This window comes from Coenobita brevimanus, chromosome 14 (genome assembly GCF_032717465.1).
Source record: "Coenobita brevimanus isolate Jiangsu-jjx chromosome 14, ASM3271746v2, whole genome shotgun sequence".
Lineage (NCBI taxonomy): Eukaryota > Metazoa > Arthropoda > Malacostraca > Decapoda > Coenobitidae > Coenobita > Coenobita brevimanus.
Window position 1 is genome coordinate 47,288,138 of NC_136967.1, and position 17,193 is coordinate 47,305,330.

Here is a 17,193-nt window from a genome sequence, read left to right on the forward strand (position 1 = left end):
CTCTAAAACAATCTGTCTAAAGTCTAGATAAGCAATCTGCAATAACATTTTCTTTCCCCTTGAGATGTTGTATGTCTAATGAATACTCCTGAAGAAGTAGACTCCATCTTGTCAATCTCTGATTTTTATCTTTAAACTTACTAAGGAATTTCAGTGGGTTATGATCGGTATAAATGACTATGGGGTCAAAACCAGAACACAAATAAAATGAAAAATGCTGTAAACCCAAAATCAAGGCCAAAAGCTCTTTCTCAATAGTTGAGTAGTTCTTTTGAGGTGGAGTGAACTTCTTACTGTAATAAGATACAGGGTGTTCAATACCCTGATCATCCTCTTGCAGCAAAACAGCCCCAGCTCCTGTATCACTTGCATCAACAGCCATATTAAAAGGCTTAGCAAAATTTGGAGTAGCGAGCACTGGCTGACTTAATAGGATAGCTTTAAGTTTGCTGAAAGAGGATTCACAGTTATCGGTCCAGACAAATTTAACTCCCTTTTTCAGTAGGTCTGTAAGTGGTGATACAAGAATTGAAAAGTTAAGAACAAATCTCCTGTAATAACCTACCATTCCCAAAAATCTTTGTAGCTCTTTCCTACTTTTAGGTCTGGGAAGATCACTTAGAACCTGAACCTTAGCTGCTGGTGGTGCAACATGTCCATCACCAATTACGTACCCAAGGTACTGAACTTTAGCTTGACCAAACTCACACTTTGACAAATTAGCTACAAGATTAGCCTGAACCAAACGCTCAAGAAATTTACTGACATGGCATAGGTGATCTTTCCAGTTGTCATTGAAGATTAATACATCATCAATATAAACAACACACCCTGCCAAACCCTCTGTTACAACATTCATGAGCTTCTGAAATGTGGCTGGTGCATTCTTCATACCATATGGCATTACAGAACATGCAAAAGTCTTTCCTAGTGCCACAAAACATGAGATCTCCCTAGCACGTTCAGTCATAGGTACTTGCCAGTATCCCTTTAACAAATCAAACTTCCTTATGTACCTAGCCTTTCCGATCTTGTCTATGCAATCTTCCACGCGAGGGAGAGGGTAAGTATCTGTTTTGGTTATCTGATTAACACGTCTGTAGTCAATGCAAAGCCGCTGTGACCCACCTGGCTTAGGGACTAGAGTGACAGGAGAACTCCACTCGCTCTGACAGGGCTTAATCAACTTGTGGTCCAACAGGTAGCCAAGCTCCTTCTCAATGAGAGGAACTTTCACTGGGTTCACACGGTAAGGAGGCAGATTAATTGGCTTTGCGTCTCCAACATCGACATCATGTATCAACACAGTGGTTCTTCCTGAAGTGGCATGGAACACTTGCGGGTACTCCTGCAGTAATGCCGAAAACTCCTGCCTTTCCTCGGGAGCTAGATGAGAAAGCTTAGTCTGGAGATCATTCATGATATCAGGATTCTTCCCCAAACTATCACTCAGGCTCATGCTGCATGGGAGAACTTCACTTGCAGACTCGGGTGGAACGGCTACAGTGCAGACTGGGTTATTTTCGTCCCGCCTGTGATATAACTTTAGCATGATGATGTGACAAAGTTGCTTGTTCTTTCTACGATCTGGTGTGGCGATGACATAGTTGACATCACTGAGTTTCTTCTCCACGAAATAAGGACCACTAAACTTGGCTTGAAGAGGTTGCCCATGCACCGGTAGCAGAATCAAAACCTGATCTCCTGGCTGAAAGTGGCGTAACCTGGACTTCTTATCATACCAAGTCTTCATCTTCTCCTGAGCAGCTCCTAAATTCTCTCGTGCCAGTTGTAAAGCAGTGGACAGCCGTTCTTTGAACTTCATCACATACTCCAGCAGGTTGACGTCATCTTCCTCCGACAGCCAGCATTCCTTGAGTAGCTTAAGGGGTCCTCTTACTTCATGGCCAAACAGTAGTTCAAAAGGTGAGAAGCCCAGTGATTCATTTGGAGATTCTCTTGCGGCAAACACAACGAATGGAAGACCTTTATCCCAGTCTTTCTGATGTTCCAAACGGTATTTCTTGAGCATCGATTTGAGTGTTTGATGATATCTCTCCAACGCTCCTTGAGGCTGGGGATGGTAAGCTGAAGACGTGATCTGGGTGATGCCCAACTCATTCAGAGACTGCTTGAAAACATTTGACATGAAATTACTTCCCCGGTCTGACTGTACCTCCTTGGGCAGACCAAACTTTGTGAAGAACCCTAGCATTTCCTTAACCACGTTCTTTGCTGAGATATTTCTAAGTGGAATGGCTTCAGGATAACGAGTAGCCATATCAATCAGGGTCAACACATTAGAAAATCCTGAAGAAGTCTTAGGAAGAGGGCCCACAATATCCACCAACACACGGGTGAAAGGCGCCTCAAAAGGAGGAATGGGAACTAGAGGTGCAACCTTTTCGGTCTGATTACACTTCCCCACAACTTGACAGGTGTGACAAGACTTACAATACCAGGAAACATCCCTGAAGATACCTGGCCAGTAGAAGTGTTTCAAAATGCATGCCACAGTCTTCCTCACTCCAAGGTGTCCTGCCAAACTGGAATCATGAGCCACTCTAATGATATCCGGCCTACAAACACGAGGGATGACAACTTGATGTACAACCTCCCATTCACAGTCGGCTGATGCTGTTGGGGGTCTCCACTTCCTCATAAGTACTCCTGACTTTATATAATAACAAGTAGAAGCACCAGCTGACTCTTCCTCACTGCAAGCAGAGTTAGCTAGACCTTTCAGCTCAGGGTCAGCAACCTGCAACTCAACCAACTCTTGACGAGACAAATTATCAACACTACGGGGTACTGCCTCATCTGGTGAGTGGTCCAAATTAGCAAGAAAAGTGTCAGCTAGGATAACATCATCATCATCATTATCCTCTAAGTCACCAGTAACTTTAGACTTAGCCCTAGTGACAGCACATGCAGGGAACACATCAGGGACATCACAATCCTGGGTCGCAGCCACAGGCACACTAGACAACTGAGGAGCTGGACACACTTGACTTCCACCAATATCATTTCCAAGTAAGAAAGTTACACCTGACATTGGGAGTGTCTCAACCAACACAACCATAACGGAACCATTAACAAAACCAGACTCTAAATTCACTCTGCACAGAGGGACAGAGAAGTAATTATTCCCTACACCTTGTAAGATTACAGTTTCATCAGAGGAATTAACATTAGAGCCTAGAACACTGGTCAGCATAAGGGATTGGCAAGCACCTGTATCACGATATATTTTAACTGATTTCCTGTCATTACTGTCCAGAAGACTGACAAAACCATCAGACAGGAAATTAGCACATGAACTCTTGAGAGTGTCACTCACGTTACTGCTCAAAAGAGGAGCTTCATCATGAGGATTTAATTTACCCCTCAAAGCAGGTTCAGTTAACTCAGTTAAAGAATTCTGGGAACTCTCAAGGGTGGACACTAGACCAATTGACTGAATATTTAAAGACTCCTTTTTGTTCACATCACACTGTCTCCTGAAACATTTCTCCATAGTATGACCAAGCTTACTACAATAAGTACATTTACTTTTCTGAAATCTAGAGGTGAAGCTGGTATTTACTTCCTGAGAAACATAATCTTTATTCTCTTTCCTGTTACCTGTACTCTGAGTAGAGGCAACGTACTTACTCTCAGCTTTCCCTTTTTCTCTAGAATATCTCTTGTGAGTGAGAACATATTCATCAGCTAAAACTGCAGCATCAGACAAATTATCTATTCTTCTCTCATCAAGATATAGGCTTACATCTTTATTAACACACCATTTGAAGTCCTCCAGCAAAATCATCTGCTCAAATTTGTCAAAATCAGAATCCACATTCATTGAATTTAACCACTGCTCTAACAGATCTTCTTTGATTTTTGCATACTCAACATGGGATTGCTTATCTTGCTTATAAGTTGTCCTAAATTTTACTCTATAGGCTTCAGGAACAAGCTCATAGGCCTTAAGAATCAAGCTCTTAACTACATCATAATTATCAGATTGATCCTGAGGCAAAGATGCATAAGTTACTTGAGCTTTACCGGTGAGAACAGTTTGAAGGAGTACTGGCCAATACTTTTTGGGCCAATTAAAACCTGTAGCTACCCTCTCAAACAACTGAAAATACTTTGTTAAATCAGATTCATTAAAAGGAGGGACAAGTTTAACATTTTTAGCCACATCAAAATCATCAGAGCTAGATGATCCAGTTCCACCTTGTTTCATGCGATACTCATGGTCTGCCTGAATCCTAGCAAGTTCAACTTGTGCCTCAGCCTCCTTAGCTTTTGCATGAAATTCAGCCTCCTTAGCACGAGCCTCCTGCAGGGCTAGCTGTAACTTAGCTAATTCAATCTGCGTTTGCTCATTTGGAGGAGTTACATTAAACAAGCTTTCATTAATCATGCCAACAGTTTGATCTTTAGAATGATGAGAGTGAACAGCAATTCCCAATTGTTGAGCAACAAGCTTAAGTTCATTCTTTGTTCTGTTTTCTACATCACACACTGTTTGCACATTTGACAAAAAATCTTTGGCTTCATCAAGCGTAGTAATAGTAGACATCATGGATAAATCACAGTCACAAAATATCAAGCAATATCCTTATGATAATATCCTGAATATCCTGATAAGAGGTCGCCAAATTTATGTTACGGAACAGAGAATACCGTCCCGTAAAGTTCCAGGTTCAAAACAAAAGAATTAGGTAAAATTACAAGTTAAAGTTTAATGCTCAAACTAACAATAAAACATTCAGGACTCATAAGGATTATGTAATGGCAAAAAACAGGTTAAAGATATATCAGTGAATGCAAGATATATTATTACAGATACGAAATATTATGAACAATGGCTGACATGAAACTTTACATTAATCACAAAAACCTTACTAGGCCTAAGAATTAACACCTTATGCTACACAGTACAAGAAAAAATGCAATATCACTTATACTCAAATTACAAACTGCTAGATGGTTGGGGACTTCCTGAGCACTCACAATAATAACAACTGTACAGGGGAGGACAGAGATGTAACAAAATGAGGAGTATATCTAAGTGGCAATAATGCAGAGACTGAGCTCATTATATAGGGGCCGGCAGAGCTTGATACAACTTGTAAGAAGGACGCGCAAATGAAGCCAGAGGGGACAAAGAGTTGACACTCCTGCTCTGAACAACAGAAAGAACGACTTACTCTACTATAAGGGAGGAGGGGGGGAGTGAGGTAGAACACGCTCGTGATCAAACATGCAGCATACTGTACGTTAGAATTACACAAAGGATGATGAAATCATAGGCTATGTAACAATATATATATATCGCTATAGTTTCTCTTCCCTACCTGACTGTCTCACTTTGGAAATTCTGCAGTCTTAGCTTGTTTTCTTAAGCAAGCTTCAGATACCTCGATCACTTCCCCACGCCAATAAGATGTATGATTTATTTCCGTATCCACACTCCAAAATGAGTAAAAATTTTCCTTGGTCCACTACCCACCAGTCAGCAAGATTTCATTGAAATCCAGTAACAACTTTTTGAGATATCTTCTACAAAAACAGGAAAACAAAAAGATACAGGTGAACACACCTTCCGTGCAACTTTTATTTCAGACATTAATAATAATAATAATAATAATAATAATGAAAATGATGATGATGATGATGATAATGAGGAGCAGCAGCAGCAGCAACAACAGAAGCAGCAACAACCGTATTTAGAGAATGCTAACCTCTCGCTGACCAACTGGTCTTATGGTCGAATATTAGACATTTTCCTGCGATCTTTACCTGCGACAAAGCACTGTCAAAATAAAATTACTTCATTCTTGCCTGATCCTTAACATTTCCACCAACTTTGGTTTAAATCAGATCAAAAGTGCTTGAGTAAATATTTTTCCCAGTACACTTTATCTTTGCCCTTTTCCTGTGACCTTTTCCTTCGACGGATTGTTAACGAAATTGAATATCGTACTCTTGCGTTATTCTGAATCTTTCCACAAAGTTTAGTCTACATACGAATTTAACCTTTGATGTATTGTAAAAAAAAAAAAAAAAAATTGTCAGTTTCTTAGTTCTTTTGTTTACACTCCGACACAATGGGTCGAAACTTTACCGCGCCTGTGATCTTGACTTTTGACTGATTGTATTCTTCGTTCTTGCCAGACCCACAACATTCCGCCATGTTTGGTTCAAAACAGATCAAAGCTGTTTGAACTGATCTTGTTTTTTTTTTGTGTGTGTGTTTTTTTTTACATTGGCCTCCGACACATCCCTGTGACCTTGATGTTTAACTGATGGTGTCAAATTCGAATCATCATGTTACTTTCCTAATCCACAATGTTTGGTGTAAATTGAGCAAAAATGTAGAAGTCTACCTTTCCCTCTGACCTTGGTTTTTGATGCATTGTTTTGGAAAACAATTGTGTAGGTTTTTTCATTGAATGACCTTAACCATTTTGCCATGAATGACCTTAACCATTTTGCCATGTTTACTAGAATTTAATCAAACCGGTTTCAGTTATTTTGTTAATAAATGAGTTCACGGATCTAGCCCTGACCTTGTCCTTTCACTGACTGTTCTCAAATATGGATCACTTTAGTGTTCACGTTGCGTTAATACTTTCTCCTAAGTTCTGTCTAATTTGGGTGAAAAGTGTTGAAGGTGCTTTTGCTAGGTCATTGACCTGCCCTGTGACCTTGACCTATGACCTATTGTATAATGGGTGTCCCTCTACCTTTCCACCAAGCTTGGTTAAAATCCAGTAAAAAACGTTTATTTTTGGCAACTCTCTCTCTCTCTCTCTCTCTCTCTCTCTCTCTCATCAATGCATATAAAGGCACGTCCCTTGAACCTTCCTTGCCACTTACTGTAGTTGATGAATTGTTATGTGTTTAAAGGAAGGATCAGTTGGCGTTACTACTTCCAACCCTGTATTATTTTTCACTTGACAGAATGTCATCATTATTCTCAACCTGATCTTCTTTCCTAACCAAGGTCGAGATCAGATATGATCCAGTGATAATCTATGCATCTATCTATCTATAACCCGACGCCCTAATCCCGCAAAGGGTGGCCGCAGACAAAACGCCTTCAAATCGCTCTGTTACCCACCATTTGACTACCTCCTTCCAACTCACTCCCCCCTCCCTTATATACCTCTCAACTCCATCCCTCCACCTCATCCTCGTCTACCCCTCCCTCTCCCTCCCTCCACCTCACCTACATACACCCTCTTAGTCAGTCTTTCATTCTCCATTCTCTCCAAATGTCCAAACCACCTCAGTGTATTTATCTTCTCAACCATATCCACATCCACCCCACAACGTTCCTTCACTTCTTCATTCGTTAACCTGTCCCTCCTTGTCACTCCACATGCTCCTCTCAAGTAACTCATTTCCACTGCTCTCACTCTTGACTTGTTTCCCCCTAGCAAAGATTTATGCCTCGCTTCCATACGTCGCAATAGGGATCACAATACCATCATGCAGCGATTTCTTAACTTCCATACTCACCTCCCTTTTTCTCATCACCACTTTCAGTGAATCAACAACGTTCTTCCCTGCAGTGCACTTTCAAGCATTTCATCCCCCAAACTTCCATTCTTACTCATCACTCTACCCAAGTACTTGAATACACTCATATTCTTCATATACTCATCATCCAACCTCACTGTGCATTCTGTGAGTTGATTCCTATCAAACACCATAACGCTACTCTTGTTTACATTAACATTCAGGTTCCTCTTCCTACACACTGTCCCAAGTTCATTCACCAAATCTTGCAACTTCCATTCATCTTCACTCAACAATACTGTATCATCAGCAAACAGCAATGACAATAATAATGTGGGAAAACTATAAACAGCACGCCTAGTATAAAAGGGCCACACCATCATCCACACATGCAATCCCCCGGACCCCTGCCTTTAAATTACAGGCATTAAGGCATACAGATATAAACCGTATACACTATACCTGAGTTCATCTATGAGGCACTGAACTCGATTGAAGCGCCTTGTAAGTTACCTAAACCATTTGGATCATCACATCAAGCAAGAGACATGTTATTATCATGCGTACTTAGAATCCGTGACGCCATCAGCTGAGAGATGCGCTGTCTTATTTCATTTTTGCTGCCCTAGAAGGTCTTATTCAACTCTGGGCAGACGACTAGTAGTGACGGGGTTTAAAATAGGCATACATACCTGCTACAGTTAAAGAAGTTTCCCAAAAGATGAATAAAATTGCCGGGTGTTAGCAAAAATAAAATACATACATACAGCGTCTTCGGAATGAAACTTCATTTGCAACCAACGATGTACAGCCATTTAAATTTTTCCTTTGTATTCTGAAATGAATTGTCAGTTCCTAATGGTTGAGGTTATTGCTTCATTGTTATACAATTCACCAACTTTCAAGACGAACCTTTATCATTGTTTCTAACCTTTTCACCCCTTCGAAGTCTTATAAGAGAGGAAAAAATAATTTTGAGTTAACTACAATTAATAAAAAAAAAATGTCGGTCTCTGGCTGATGGGTTAATGCAACGGCCTATTAAGCCATATTCGGTTAGAGTTAAAAAACACGAGTTTAGCCATCACAGTAACAGTACCCACTGTTATCTCTGGGTATTCTATCTACCAATCTGCTGCCAGACACATTAATCCCGCATAGGGTGGCCCCAGGCAAATCGCCTCCATGTCGCCCTCTCCCCTGCCATTTAGCTGCACTCCCCCCAGCTCACACGCACCTCTATATCATACGAGTATACCTCTCCACTCCATCCCTCCATCTCATCCTCGCCCTTCCCCTCCCTCTCCCCTGTTCCACCTCACTCAGTCATACACTCTCCTCCAGAGTCTCTCATTTTCCATCCTCTCCACATGGCCAAACCACCTCAGTGTATTTCTACTAACGCTTTCTATCACATCCATATCCACACCACAACGCTTTTTCACTTTTTTTTCATTTGTCAGAGTGTCTCTCCATGTAATCCCAAGTGCTCCTCTCAGACAAGCCATTTCCACTGCCCTCACTCTTGACTCTGTCGAGTCTGTCCTTCCAACAAGGTCAAAGCTTTGCTTCCATGTGTTAGAGTTGGTATCATGTTACTATCATTCAGCGACTTTTTTTTTACTTCCATGCTCACATCCCTATTCCTTATATCAGCTTCAGCGAACCAGCAACCTTTATTCTCTGTTAAACTCATTCAAGCACTTCATCCTCAGAACTTCCATCCTAACTTATCACACTAGGCAAGTATTTAAATGCACCCACATTTTCCATTCCCTCATCATCCAACCTCATTGTGCGTTCAGTGACTTCATTTCTCTGGAAGACAGTAACTTTACTCCTCCCTACATTCGCCTTCAGATTCTGTCTTACAAACTCTCTCAAACTCATTCATCAAGCTATGCAGTTCCCCATCGTTTTCAGTTACCAGTACAATACACCCAGCAAACAACAGCATATGAAGTTTTCCAAACGTTAGGGCCACTTCAACAATCACCTCCCTACTTTGTATATCTTTTATGACCCCATCCATATATAGATCGAACAACCATGAAGACATGATACATCCCTATTTTAACCCAACATCCAGATATAAAAGTTCGCCCACTTCACCATCCACACACACTACAGCCTTAGCACCCACATACATACTCTTCACTACGGTCAACAGCTTCCCATTTACTCCATATATTTTGAAGATTTGCCACATTTCTTGTCTAACCACTCTTGTCATACGCTTTCTCCAAATCCATGAAGGTCGCATATAACTTCTTCCCTTCTCTAGAAACTTTTCCATTAGTGACCTAAGGATGAATATCTGATTTACACAAGCTCCTACCTTCCTAAAACCTCTCTGTTTTTCTCCAAGCAATTCCTTTGTTGTTTCCATAACACGATCAATAAGCATCCCACTATATATTTTTCCTGTAACACTTAGAAGACTAATGCCCCTATGAATACCACACACTTCTTTTTCCCCTTTTTCTTTGTGCAGGGGAATAATTACACCTGTCTTCCAATCCTCTGGGACTTTATCATCCCCCAGGCCAAACTGCTCATCATTCATATCCATTCAATGAGCGCTACTATCTATCTCCCACGCATCATCATTTCAACACACAACTTCATCAGTTCCTGGTGCTTTCCCCATTTTGACTTTTTTCATTGCTTCCACTATTGTACATACATTGTAATGATCTCTTCCTCGTCTCAAGTAAAAGTACATGATTTATCTATCTATCTATCTATCTATATACCTAGGCTGCTTCCTCCCAAGGAAAGGGAGGTAGCCTAGACAGGACGACACACTCCCATTTACTAATCCACTCAAACACATTCATTAGCATCTTAACCCCAAAGGGGAGAAGGGACAGATCCTCACCGCACCACACCGAACAAGGGTCAACTGCACAGTGCAATCAGTGATATCCGCAGCAGGGCCCGACAGCAGGGCTGGTTTACCCCTGCCACATCATAATAGACCCATCCCCTTACCAGCACTTGACCTGATCAGCTGATCAGACAAAATGCGGGAGAATATCCCATCAGGGGTGCGTCATCATTTACTCATTCACACTTTCTCTCCATTCATTTCTATCACGCATAGCCACTCTTCCTTGCTCAACAGACATCCCTCTCACATCCAACGCCCACTTCACACTGTCCATCCATCCTATTCGTGGTCTTCCTCTCAGCCTTGCACCTCTCACATCAGATCTAGTTATCTTTTTCACCAATCACTCATTACCTATTCTCTCCATATGCCCAAACCATCGCAACACCCTCTGCTCAACTCGATCAGCATCTTCCGAACAACTCCAGTTCTTCTTTGCACTTCATCATTTCTCACTCGATCCATATGCGTCACTCCACACATACTCCTCAGACACCTCATCTCCATTACATTCAAACTTTTCCTCTCTGCTACACCCATATTCCATGTATCAGCCCCATATAACGCAGTCGGTACCACAACACCCTCATACAGCCTTCTCTTTACATCCATTCTAAGTGAACGACATATAAACACTTTTTTCATTTCTCCCAGCACCTTTCCTTCTTCATACATTCTAAACTTAATTTCTGTATCTATTTTTCCATCCACAGCAACATGTGGCCCTAAATACTTAAAACATTCTACCTCCTCAATCAACTCACCATTCAAAGCTATATTCATCCTTCTACCATCTACAAACCTCGTACACGTAATCACTTTACTCTTATTCTCATTTACTTTAAATTTCCTCCTTTCACACATCCTTCCAAACTCCTTTACCAACTGTCTCACTCTCTCCTCTGAATCAGCCATCAGTGCAGTATTATCTGCAAGCAGCAGCTGCTTCAGATTCCACTCTCTACCATCAACATCCACCAGACTCAGACCTCCATTTAACACTCTTGCATTCACCTCCCTTACAACACCATCCATATAAATGTTGAACAAAAAAGTAGATGATGTATATTCCAATTTCCACTCGATTAATGCCGGTGTGTAACAAGAATCCGTCCTGGCTTCAACCATATTCCTAATTCATACATATATATATATATATATATATATATATATATATATATATATATATATATATATATATATATATATATATATATATATATTGTTACGGAACAGAGAAAGATAATGTACACTTAAAGTGAGAATACTAAAAATCACTACTGTCCCGTAAAGTTCCAGGTTCAAAACAAAAGAGTTAGGTAAAATTACAAGTTAAAGTTTAATGCTCAAACTAACAACAAAACATTCAGAACTCATAAGGATAATGTAATGGCAAATAAACAGGTTAAATATATGGTTAACTGCAATAGCCTCTATTAACACGAAATTAGCATGAGTAAATTTATCTAAGTCAGCCCTGATAAAGTGACAATACTGGATAATACTCTGTGAATGCGAGATATATTATTACAGATACAAATTATTATTAATGATGGCTGATAGTAAAACTTTACATAAATTACAAAAACTTCACTAGGCCTACAAATTAAACTTATGCTATACAGTACAAGAAAAAAAAAAAAAAACAGTTATACTCAAATTACACACAGCTGCTAGATGTTTGGAGATTTCTTGAGCACTCGCAATAATAATATCTGTACAGGGGAGGACAGAGATGTGAACAAAACGAGGAGCAGATCTAAGTGGCCAAGATGCAGAGACTGAGCTCATTATATAGGGGCCGGCAGAGCTTGATACAGCTTGTAAGAAGGACGCGCAAATGAAGCGATGGGGACAAACAGTTGACAATCCCACACTGAATAACAGAAAGGACGACTTACTCTACTATAACGGTAGAAGGGGGGGACTGAGGCAGAACACGCTCGTGATCAAACATGCAGCATACTGTGCGTTAAAATTACACAAAGGATGAAGAAATCATAGGCTATGTAACACCTCCCCACAAAGAAAAAAGAAATTTACAAAGGAAATTTCTTATTACTCTAAAACAATCTGTACATGGCATTACAGAACATGCAAATGTCTTTCCTAGTGTTACAAAACATGAGATCTCCCTAGCACGTTCAGTCATAGGTACTTGCCAGTATCCCTTTAACAAATCAAACTTACTTATGTACCTAGCCTTTCCAATCTTGTCTATGCAATCTTCGACGCGAGGGAGAGGGTAAGTGTCTGTTTTAGCTATCTGATTAACACGTCTGTAGTCGATGCAAAGCCGCTGTGACCCACCTGGCTTAGGGACCAGAGTGACAGGAGAACTCCACTCGCTCTGACAGGGCTCAATCATCTTGTGGTCCAACAGGTAGCCAAGCTCCTTCTGGATGAGAGGAACTTTCACTGGGTTCACACGGTAAGGAGGCAATTTAATTGGCTTTGCGTCTCCAACATCGACATCATGCATCAACACAGTGGTTCTTCCTGGAGTGGCACGGAACACTTGCGGGTACTCCTGCAGTAATGCCGAAAACTCCTGCCTTTCCTCGGGATGTAGATGAGAAAACTTAGTCTGGAGATCATTCATGATATCAGGATTCTTCCCCAAACTATCACTCAAGTTCATACTGCATGGGAGAGCTTCACTTGCAGACTCGGGTGGAACAGCTACAGTGCAGACTGGGTTATTTTCGTCCCGCCTGTGATACAACTTTAGCATGTTGATGTGACATAGTTGCTTGTTCTTTCTACGATCTGGTGTGGCGATGACATAGTTGACATCACTGAGTTTCTTCTCCACGAAATAAGGGCCACTAAACTTGGCTTGAAGAGGTTGCCCATGAACTGGTAACAGAATCAAAACCTGATCTCCTGGCTGAAAGTGGCGTAACCTGGACTTCTTATCATACCAAGTCTTCATCTTCTCCTGAGCAGCTCCTAAATTCTCTCTCGCCAGCTGTAAAGCAGTGGACAGCCGTTCTTTGAACTTCATCACATACTCCAGCAGGTTGACGTCATCTTCCTCCGACAGCCAGCATTCCTTGAGTAACTTAAGGGGTCCTCTTACTTCATGGCCAAACAGTAGTTCAAAAGGTGAGAAGCCCAGTGATTCATTTGGAGATTCTCTTGCGGCAAATACGACGAATGGAAGACCTTTATCCCAGTCTTTCTGATGTTCCAAACAGTATTTCTTGAGCATCGATTTGAGTGTTTGATGATATCTCTCCAACGCTCCTTGGGTCTGGGGATGGTAAGCTGAAGACGTGATCTGGGTGATGCCCAACTCTTTCAGAGACTACTTGAAAACATTTGACATGAAATTACTTCCTCGGTCTGACTGTACCTCCTTGGGCAGACCAAACTTTGTGAAGAACCCTAGCATTTCCTTAACCACGTTCTTTGCTGAGATGTTTCTAAGTGGAATGGCTTCAGGATAACGAGTAGCCATATCAATCATGGTCAACACATAAGAAAATCCTGAAGAAGTCTTAGGAAGAGGGCCCACAATATCCACCAACACACGGGTGAAAGGCGCCTCAAAAGGAGGAATGGGAACTAGAGGTGCAACCTTTTCGGTCTGATTACACTTCCCCACAACTTGACAGGTGTGACAAGACTTACAATACCAGGAAACATCCCTGAAGATACCTGGCCAGTAGAAGTGTTTCAAAATGCGTGCCACAGTCTTCCTCACTCCAAGGTGTCCTGCCAAACTGGTATCATGAGCCACTCGAATGATATCCTGCCTACAAACACGAGGGATGACAACTTGATGTACAACCTCCCATTCACAGTCGGCTGATGCTGTTGGGAGTCTCCACTTCCTCATAAGTACTCCTGACTTTACATAATAACAAGTAGAAGCACCGGCTGACTCTTCTTCACTGTAAGCAGAGTTAGCTAGACCTTTCAACTCAGGGTCAGCAACCTGCAACTCAACCAACTCTTGACGAGACAAATTATCAACACTACGGGGTACTGCCTCATCTGGTGAGTGGTCCAAATTAGCAAGAAAAGTGTCAGCTAGGATAACATCATCATCATCATTATCCTCTAAATCACCAGTAACTTTAGACTTAGCCCTAGTGACAGCACATGCAGGGAACACATCAGGGACATCACAATCCTGGGCCGCAGCCACTGGCTCACTAGACAACTGAGGAGCTGGACACACCTGACTTCCACCAATATCATTTCCAAGTAAGAAAGTTACACCTGACATTGGGAGTGTCTCAAACAACCCAACCATAACGGAACCATTAACAAAACCAGACTCTAAATTCACTCTGCACAGAGGGACAGACAAGTAATTATTCCCTACACCTTGTAAGATTACAGTTTCATCAGAGGAATTAACATTAGAGCCTAGAACACTGGTCAGCATAAGGGATTGGCAAGCACCTGTATCACGATATATTTTAACTGATTTCCTGTCATTACTGTCCAGAGGACTGACAAAACCATCAGACAGGAAATTAGCACATGAACTCTTGAGAGTGTCACCCACGTTACTGCTCAAAAGAGGAGCTCCATCATGAGAATTTAAGTTACCCCTCAAAGCAGGTTCAGTTAACTCAGTTAAAGAATTCTGGGAACTCTCAAGAGTGGACACTAGACCAATTGACTGAATATTTAAAGACTCCTTTTTGTTCACATCACGCTGTCTCCTGAAACATCTCTCCGTAGTATGACCAAGCTTACTACAATAAGTACATTTACTTTTCTGAAATCTAGAGGTGAAGCTGGTATTTACTTCCTGAGAAACATCATCCTTATTCTCTTTCCTGTTACCTGTACTCTGAGTAGAGGCAACGTACTTACTCTCAGCTTTCCCTTTTTCTTTAGAATATCTTTTGTGAGTGAGAACATATTCATCAGCTAAAACTGCAGCATCAGACAAATTATCTATTCTTTTCTCATCAAGATATAGGCTTACATCTTTATAAATACACCTCTTGAAGTCCTCCAGCAAAATCATCTGCTTAAATTTACCAAAATCAGAATCCACATTCTTAGAATTTAACCACTGCTCTAACAAATCTTCTTTGATTTTTGCATACTCAACATGGGATTGCTTATCTTGCTTGTGTGGTGCGGTGAGGATCTGTCCGTTCTCCCCTTTGGGGCTAAGATGCAAATGAATGTGTTTGAATGGATGAGTAAATGGAGAGTGAGTCGTCCTGTCTCGGCTACCTCCCTTTCCTTGGGGGAAGCAGCCTAGGTATATAGATAGATAGATAGCTTGTAAGTTGTCCTAAATTTTACTCTATAGGCTTCAGGAACAAGCTCATAGGCCTTAAGAATCAAGCTCTTAACTACATCATAATTATCAGATTGATCCTGAGGCAAAGATGCATAAGTTACTTGAGCTTTTCCGGTGAGAACAGTTTGAAGGAGTACTGGCCAATACTCCTTAGGCCAATTAAAACCTGTAGCTACCCTCTCAAACAACTGAAAATACTTTGTTAAATCAGATTCATTAAAAGGAGGGACAAGTTTAACATTTTTAGCCACATCAAAATCATCAGAGCTAGATGATCCAGTTCCACCTTGTTTCATGCGATACTCATGGTCTGCCTGAATCCTAGCAAGTTCAATTTGTGCCTGAAACTCAGCCTCCTTAGCTCGAGCCTGAAACTCAGCCTCCTTAGCATTTGCCTGAAACTCAGCCTCTTGAATACGAGCTTTTGCCTGAAATTCAGCCTCCTTAGCACGGGCCTCCTGCAGGGCTAGCTGTAACTTAGCTAATTCAATCTGCGTTTGCTCATTTCGAGGAGTTACATTAAACAAGCTTTCATTAATCATGTCAACAATTTGATCTTTAGAATGATGAGAGCAAATAGCAATTCCCAATTGTTGAGCAACAAGCTTAAGTTCATTCTTTGTTCTGTTTTCTACATCACACACTGTTTGCACATTTGACAAAAAATCTTTGGCTTCATCAAGTGTAGTAATAGTAGACATAATTAATAAGTAACAGTCACAAAATATCAAGCAATATCCTTATGATAATATCCTGAATATCCTGCTAAGAGGTCGCCAAATTTATGTTACGGAACAGAGAAAGATAATGTACACTTAAAGTGAGAATACTAAAAATCACTACTGTCCCGTAAAGTTCCAGGTTCAAAACAAAAGAGTTAGGTAAAATTACAAGTAAAAGTTTAATGCTCAAACTAACAACAAAACATTCAGAACTCATAAGGATAATGTAATGGCAAATAAACAGGTTAAATATATGGTTAACTGCAATAGCCTCTATTAACACGAAATTAGCATGAGTAAATTTATCTAAGTCAGCCCTGATAAAATGACAATACTGGATAATACTCAGTGAATGCGAGATATATTATTACAGATACAAATTATTATTAATGATGGCTGATAGTAAAACTTTACATAAATTACAAAAACTTCACTAGGCCTACAAATTAAACTTATGCTATACAGTACAAGAAAAAAAAATACAACAACAGTTATACTCAAATTACACACAGCTGCTAGATGTTTGGAGATTTCTTGAGCACTCGCAATAATAATATCTGTACAGGGGAGGACAGAGATGTGAACAAAACGAGGAGCAGATCTAAGTGGCCAAGATGCAGAGACTGAGCTCATTATATAGGGGCCGGCAGAGCTTGATACAGCTTGTAAGAAGGACGCGCAAATGAAGCGATGGGGACAAACAGTTGACAATCCCGCACTGAATAACAGAAAGGACGACTTACTCTACTATAACGGTAGAAGGGGGGGACTGAGGCAGA